Here is a 6,965-nt window from a genome sequence, read left to right as displayed (position 1 = left end):
TTTCCTTTAAGCTTAGCAAATATTGGGCAAATATTTAGACATAGAATATATAATTAACAGTGTGCTGTTAAGGATGCTTTTAGAATGTGGATTACCATAGAATAATTTCCAGTTGAAGCATAACAGTAAATATTAGGCCATCATTTTAAACAGAAAATACTGATTCACTAACAAACTTTTTTAATAATGCTTTTGCTTTGGTTATATTCTATGTAGCAAGGTAGTTAACTGATGCAGTAGTGATAAAAGGAAGATAATGGAATAGCAATATTGTGATGTGGACAGGGTAGAACAAAGGGTAAGAGGATTTAATATCAAGGACCTAAATCTAAATGTCTATTTTAATGATACAGAGTTCTGATCAGAATATGCGAGACAACTATTATAAAAGTAATGAAGGAAGCTTGCTGAAACACAGCAAAAGGCAAAAGTGGCAGTCTGACATTGAAAGCTTGCCAGAACAACTATTGTTTAACTCCAATTAATGAGTCAAACACAATTTGTTCAGGCAAATGAGGGACTCTAGTTCAAAGTCGCATGTTATTATTTTTCTGGTAAAAGATTTGGCTAAGTTCCTAATACATTAGTCTATCATTCAGACTGGTTTCTGTTGAAAACAGAGCTATAATTTATGTGCATATCATTGAACTGTAGACATGTTCCCCTGTTCTCTTTCCTACAGCATCAGATGAAAACTTTTTCTGGAAGTTGAACCTTCCTGGAAGGGGAAGTCTCTAAGAAATTTCAGTATTTTTAGATATGTCAGTAATACCATGAAAAACTCTGCAATTGCCAATGAGAATGAAAGCCAGAACAGCAATGAGTCACAACCATTTGGAATTCTATGTGAAAACACGGAATTGCCCAAGAATGTTTTTCTCTCCTTTCTTTTTATGTGCAAATTGATTATTTAGGTCATCTGATTGTTTAAACAAAATCACAGAGTTAATTTAACAAATGGAAGTATGAATTTAACAAATGCAGGTATGTCTTCAATCCTTAATTTTCTTATAATCAAGAAGAAAAAATATTTAAGACTGTAGAGAAAATAGTCATTTGTCAGTGTATATACTGTGACATGTCAGAAAAATAAAATAGTATTACAGACACAAGGAAGAAAGTAGAATGACTAAACAGGTTTTGAAAATATTACTACATCTGGTACTAGTTTTGTAGCTATATTGTTTTGTAATTCTATTACTACATCTTGTACTGCTACATCTAGTCTGTTTCCTTGCTCTGCTGGATCCAAATATCCTAGGGAAGGGTATCTATAGGTGTGTTAGAGAGCGGTATGAAAATAGTATAAAGAAAATGAAAAATGTGTTACGGAAGTGTAACGCTTCAGCTAATGAAATGACATGCATTAAACTAGCCTTGAGAATCTAAAAATAGTCATTTGCATTGGTAACCAAAAAAGGCCTTTCCTTTGGCAGCTGTGCATAGACATTTTCATTCTATTTCATTCATTGTTGAGTCTTGCTTTCTCATCTATAGGTGAAGGTAGCAAATGGAGATATTGGCAGTGAACTGTTTTACAGCATTTCCTCTTTTGTTAGAAGAAAAGGAGTAAGTCCCAAAGTTCCTGTGGCTTCTCTTGACTGGTACTTGGAAATCTGTACAAGTCTATACTTCTTCATTGTCCTCTCACATAAATATTTCCATTTAAAACAGTTTCCTAGGACATGTCTCCAAAGTGTGCTTGAATATGTCTTTCTGTTGGGAGCATAAACCCCAAGGGCTTACTTCTTTTTTTTTTCCCGAAAGAGTAGATAAATATGCAGATACGAAGGATTTCTGAGAAGTGCAACATTTGGAAAGGTCTCTGTGCAGGGGACTGGGAATTGTGAAAGGGCAGTAGTATTTCTTGTGAGTGGGGAAACAGGTAACTGTTGATCTCAAAGGGAAGAAAAAGGAGAGAACAGAAAATTTTGAAACCCAAATTCCAACGTTGTGGTACTGAAATCCAAAATAAGGTTGTAGATACAACAAATACAACAAATACAGTTTTGACATTTTATAAAATGTTCCTTGCTTTCTAACCATTTTTTCTTTTACCTTGTATGAACTTCCTGTAAATGTGTTAGTGTTACTATCATCAGGCCAATTCAGTTAGTGTAAATAGGAATGTAGGTGAAATGCCAATGGCCAATTTGTTTTAATCAAATGGCAACTGGAGCTTCTTTGAGTACAATTAAATGACACAATGGTACCAATGCAGGTGGCAGCTTGAAATACTGCCAATACTTTGGCTGTCTTAGTATTACTATTCTGTATGCATCTAGAATTGCTACCAAAAAAATATGGAAGAGGTTTGCAAAAGAGCTGCTGTTTCAGTAAATATGGAATGAAATGAGTAGGGCTTTCTTAGAGTATTGATTAGATGATGACTGAGATGAGCACTCTCTTTATCTTCATTCAAAAGTACACATTCGTGATCCAAGAAACTCTTATGTATCAGTGTGACAATTTTTAGAGGAAAGTGTTTCAGAAAGTTTTTATTTTTATACCTTCTAGATTTACTTCCATGAAATTAAAAACAAATACTTTCTTTAATCTGTACTGTGTAAAGTTTCATTCAGTGTTCTGAAATGAACATTTTAAGAGAAAGTCTATTCTCTGTGATCTCACTAGGGCTAGTACGCTATCCATAACATACACAGAAATTGTATACCTGACCAGCTGATGTTTCTAAATGAAAACTTCCTACTTAGATTGTTTACATTTGGAGTCTTCTCAGTTTTCTGTGGCCAGTAAAGAGTAAAAGTGATTAAAGTATTTAGAGAGATTACTTCATTTCAAGCAAAAGAAACTGTTTGCATTGTTGATTTAAGAAAAGCAAGCAGATAATATATCCTTTTGGGGTTCTTAATCTTGACTTGAATGGTTTGATGTTGGCTATAACTAGTAAAATCTGTACTTTTAGAACTAGTACAAGTCTTTAAGTTTATTTCTCTATATGTTTATCTGACTCTTTAGTTGGCTTCAGCACTACAAAGTAAGGTTTGCCTGAATTGCTACTAGTCATATATATGTGATCAACACTAGTCCAAAAAGGGGTGCAGTCTGAAAATATAAGATGGAGTCTTTCTATATACCATCCATTCTGCAAGGCCAGCTATGACCTTGATCAAGACCGTTAAAGAATCATCCTATAGGAAGACAGGGGAGATGAAAGTTGTTTAGTTGAATTGTATTGAAATGTGAAATTCTTTATTCTCAAGCATATATCTGAAACATTATTTAAGGAAATGTAGAAATAATTCAGAAGCTAAGCCAATGCTGACATAGGTATTCAGAGTCGATAAAACAGGGTCTTGAAACCTGCATACATTCTTAGAGAGGTATGTAAATATGTATTATGTTGTGTAGCTTACATTGAAGGCCATGTAATAGCTTAACTGACATACATACAATTGTATGGGTGACTTCACTGGTGTTTAGGGCATGTGGATCTCCTACCAAATTTTGCTACACACAGGAATAGATGTAGGATATTTCTTATTCAACTGATTTTCTTTTTAAACTGCATCTATTCATAAGTTTTACAAATGCTTATTGCACCACTGGCTTTAGGAAAGAGCAAAATAAGCAGGTACATAGGGTGGCAAACTTCTGGGACAGTGTAAAACAGCCTTTGTAAGAGGCAGAGGAAATGGATGACTGTACAGTCCTGTGTGCCCACACTGAACTTGGTGGCCATACAGTTGCCGCCAAAGAACTGCTCCAAATCAGTGATCAGCAGCTGTTTTTGGTTCCTTCTTGTAACAGCAGTTGCATCTTGCTCTGCTCATCTCTCAGGCTTTGCTCGGAGGTCAGCAGCCCCATTCTGCCCCTGACCCCCAGCCCAGCCTCACCCTTTCCTCTTTCCCATGGCAGGAGCCGCCCCATCCTGTGCACACCACAGCACCCACCATAGGAGGATAATGCATATAACCCTCCCATATAAGTCAATATGGGAGGTTGAGTTGGCTGCTGTCTGTGAGACAGGTGTTCTAGATTTTTAAATCCAATCAGCTGGTAAATGAGGGATTTTTCAAGGACAAAAGTGGGAAGAGAAAAAGAAGTTCCTGGACCTCTCTGACACTTTCTACAGCCTCCTGAAACCTGCATGTCCTGTCCCAGGCCTCTCCCCAGCTTCATAGCCTGGAAAGTTGCTGAGCTCTTCCAGCCCCCAGAATCCACACAGGCTTTTCCTGTTCCCTCCAACACAGGTCCCCAAGTAATCCATGTATCTCAACCCTACCTCATCACACACAGGTGTCTCTGAGCCTTCCTACCCCACCAGATCTCCAGTGTCCAACCAAACTCCCCGTTTCCCCTGTCCTAACCGACTCACATGTTAAATGCCCTTTGCCACCACCTAGTTTTGCCTACGTTGTCGAGGTGCCTCACGCCAGTTCTGAGATTAGTTTTGAGATATACGTGCCCTGAAACATGTTACTACTCAGTCTTTATCCTACCATAATTCAGATAAATCATTATCTCAAAGCAACATTCATAGAGCTATCAATCATTCATTTTGTTCTCAGTCACCTGAAGTTACCAAAAGCTTTTAACTCTGATGCATGTTGGTTTGAAAGACTGGCCAAGAGTCTTTCTTCTGCACTTTAGATACTGAAGTCACATTAAGTTGTGAACAGAGTCTCCCAAGTTCCCTCACTACTCTGTAGGGTGAGATGGGCCCCCTGGAAAAAGGTTTGGTGGTGAGGGGATTCAGCTTTGGGAGATGCTCCTCTCTGCTCTCAGTCACTACTGGCCTTGCCTAGTGGTCTAAGCTTATTGTCCTATATTGGATGGTATAAAACCAGGCAATTCTGTCTTCGCTTATTTGGGGGAAAAACAGTACATAAAATGATATTTTGACTTCTATTTTTGCTTTTTCGTAACTTACCACTCTTACTTTCCCTGTCACTTTACATGGAAGCATCTTGTACCCAGCTTTAAAGCTCTTTCAAACTTCTACTTTTGTCTTTATTTCTGTCCTATTATTTGTTCTGGCCCTAATCTGATCTTTTTGCACTGTTCCGTGCATTTCTGTAACAGTTTCTTCCAAGGCTGGAATACCATTATAAAATGAGTTGTGATATCTGAAGGAAATTGACAATTAATAATGGCTAGGGAAATTACCCCTGGAGACTTTTAAAGTTTTCTTCAACTTGTACCGTATCTTGATTATAAGAAAATAAATTACATTAAAATAAGAGATGCCTATTTGTTGAAAGAACATGCCTAAGCTGCACCTCACAATGTAACACTATATCCTGTCAAGTGATGATTTACAGAATCACAAAATCACAGAATGACTGAGGCTGGAAGGCACCTCTGGAGACCATTTTATCCAACCCCTCTATTCAGAGCAGGGTCAGCTGGAGCAGGTTGCTCAGGACTGTGTCCAGCTGGATTTTTAATATCTCCAAGGATGGAGACTCCACAGACTCTTTGGGCAATCTGTGTCAGTGCTTGACTACTCTCATACTAAAAAAGTGTTTTCTTTCCTTTAAGTGAAAATTCCTGTGTTTCAGTTTCTCCCTGCCTCTTGTCGTAGCACTGAGAACAGCCTGGCTCCACTTTCTTTCTTCCTGCCGTCAGGTATTTATACACATTGACAGGATCCCACCTGAGACTTCTCCAGGCTCAAAAGCACAGCTCTCTCCCTCTCTGATTGCATTGCAGGTGTTCCCAGCCATTAATCATCTTTGTGGCCCTTTGCTGGACTCTTTGCCCCTTGACCCGTTTCTCCAGCCTGCCAAGGTCCCTCTGGATGGCAGCACGACCCTCTCATGTATCAGCTGCTCCGTCAGTAATGAAGATGCCTAGCAGTATCAGACTCAGTGTCGACCCCTGAGGTACTCCAGTAGTGCCTGGCCTCCAGCTGGACTCTGCGCATCTGGTTGCAACCCTTTGAGCCCAGCAGCTGAGCCAGTTTTCAGTCCACCTCACTGTCCACTTACCTAGCCCATACTTCAATGTTTTGCCTGGGGATGTTACAGGAAACAGTGTCAAAAGCCTTGCTGAAGTCAAAGCAAACAATGTCCACTGTTTTTTTTCCCTTGTCCAGCAAGCTAGTCACTTCATCAGGTTGGTCAGACAGGATGTCTCTCATAAATCCATGATGACTACTCCCAGTCACCTTCTTATCCTTAATATGTTTGGAAACGGCTTCCAGGATTACATGGCCAATCACCTTCCCTGGGACTGAGGTGAGTCTGACCAGCCTGTAGTTCCCTGGATCTTCCTTCCTGGCCTTCTTGAAGATAGGAGTGATGTTTGCTTTCTTCCAAGCCTCAGGAACCTCCCGCAACAGCCACAACTTTTCAAAGATAATCAAGAGTGGCTTTGCAATCTCATCAGCTAGTGCCCTCAGCACTCGGTCCCATGGATCTGTGTATATTCAGTGTGTTTAAATGTTCCCTGACCTGATCCTCCTCCACTGAGGGTAAGCCTTCCTGGCTCCAGACTTTCCCTCCTGTCTCAGGGATGTGGGATTGCTGAAGGCAGGTCTTACCAATAAAGATGATGGCAAAGAAGGTGTTGAGTACCTTGGCCTTTTTCATGTTGTAATGGAGGAATTATAAAAGAAGCAGCAAGTGAACACAAGTTTCCAATGCAAGGAGTCAACAAAGCAGAGTTAATATGACCCTCAGATATACAAAGATTGGGGAAAAAAACAGAAGATTTACATCTGTATCCAATACTGGTGAGAACAGTACTAGAACAAAGTACTGATTCTTATGGTAGAATTTAAACGCAACAGATAAAAAGCTGCAATTATTATTTGAAAATTGGTAGATACTCTACACTGTGAGAGATTTTAAAAGCTCAGCATGTTAACAAAAAGGGGTGGGGGACTTGGAGACTCATGCTCCTGAAGATCTTAAACCAAGACCAGAGACTTTTCAGAATATTTATTTCTTAAGATCAAAAGGCTGCTTAAGTATTAATCAAGCACAAATTACTGAGCC

The sequence above is a fragment of the Ciconia boyciana genome, chromosome 2 (assembly GCF_034638445.1).
Source record: "Ciconia boyciana chromosome 2, ASM3463844v1, whole genome shotgun sequence".
NCBI lineage: Eukaryota > Metazoa > Chordata > Aves > Ciconiiformes > Ciconiidae > Ciconia > Ciconia boyciana.
Note: the sequence above shows the minus strand (reverse complement) of the source record.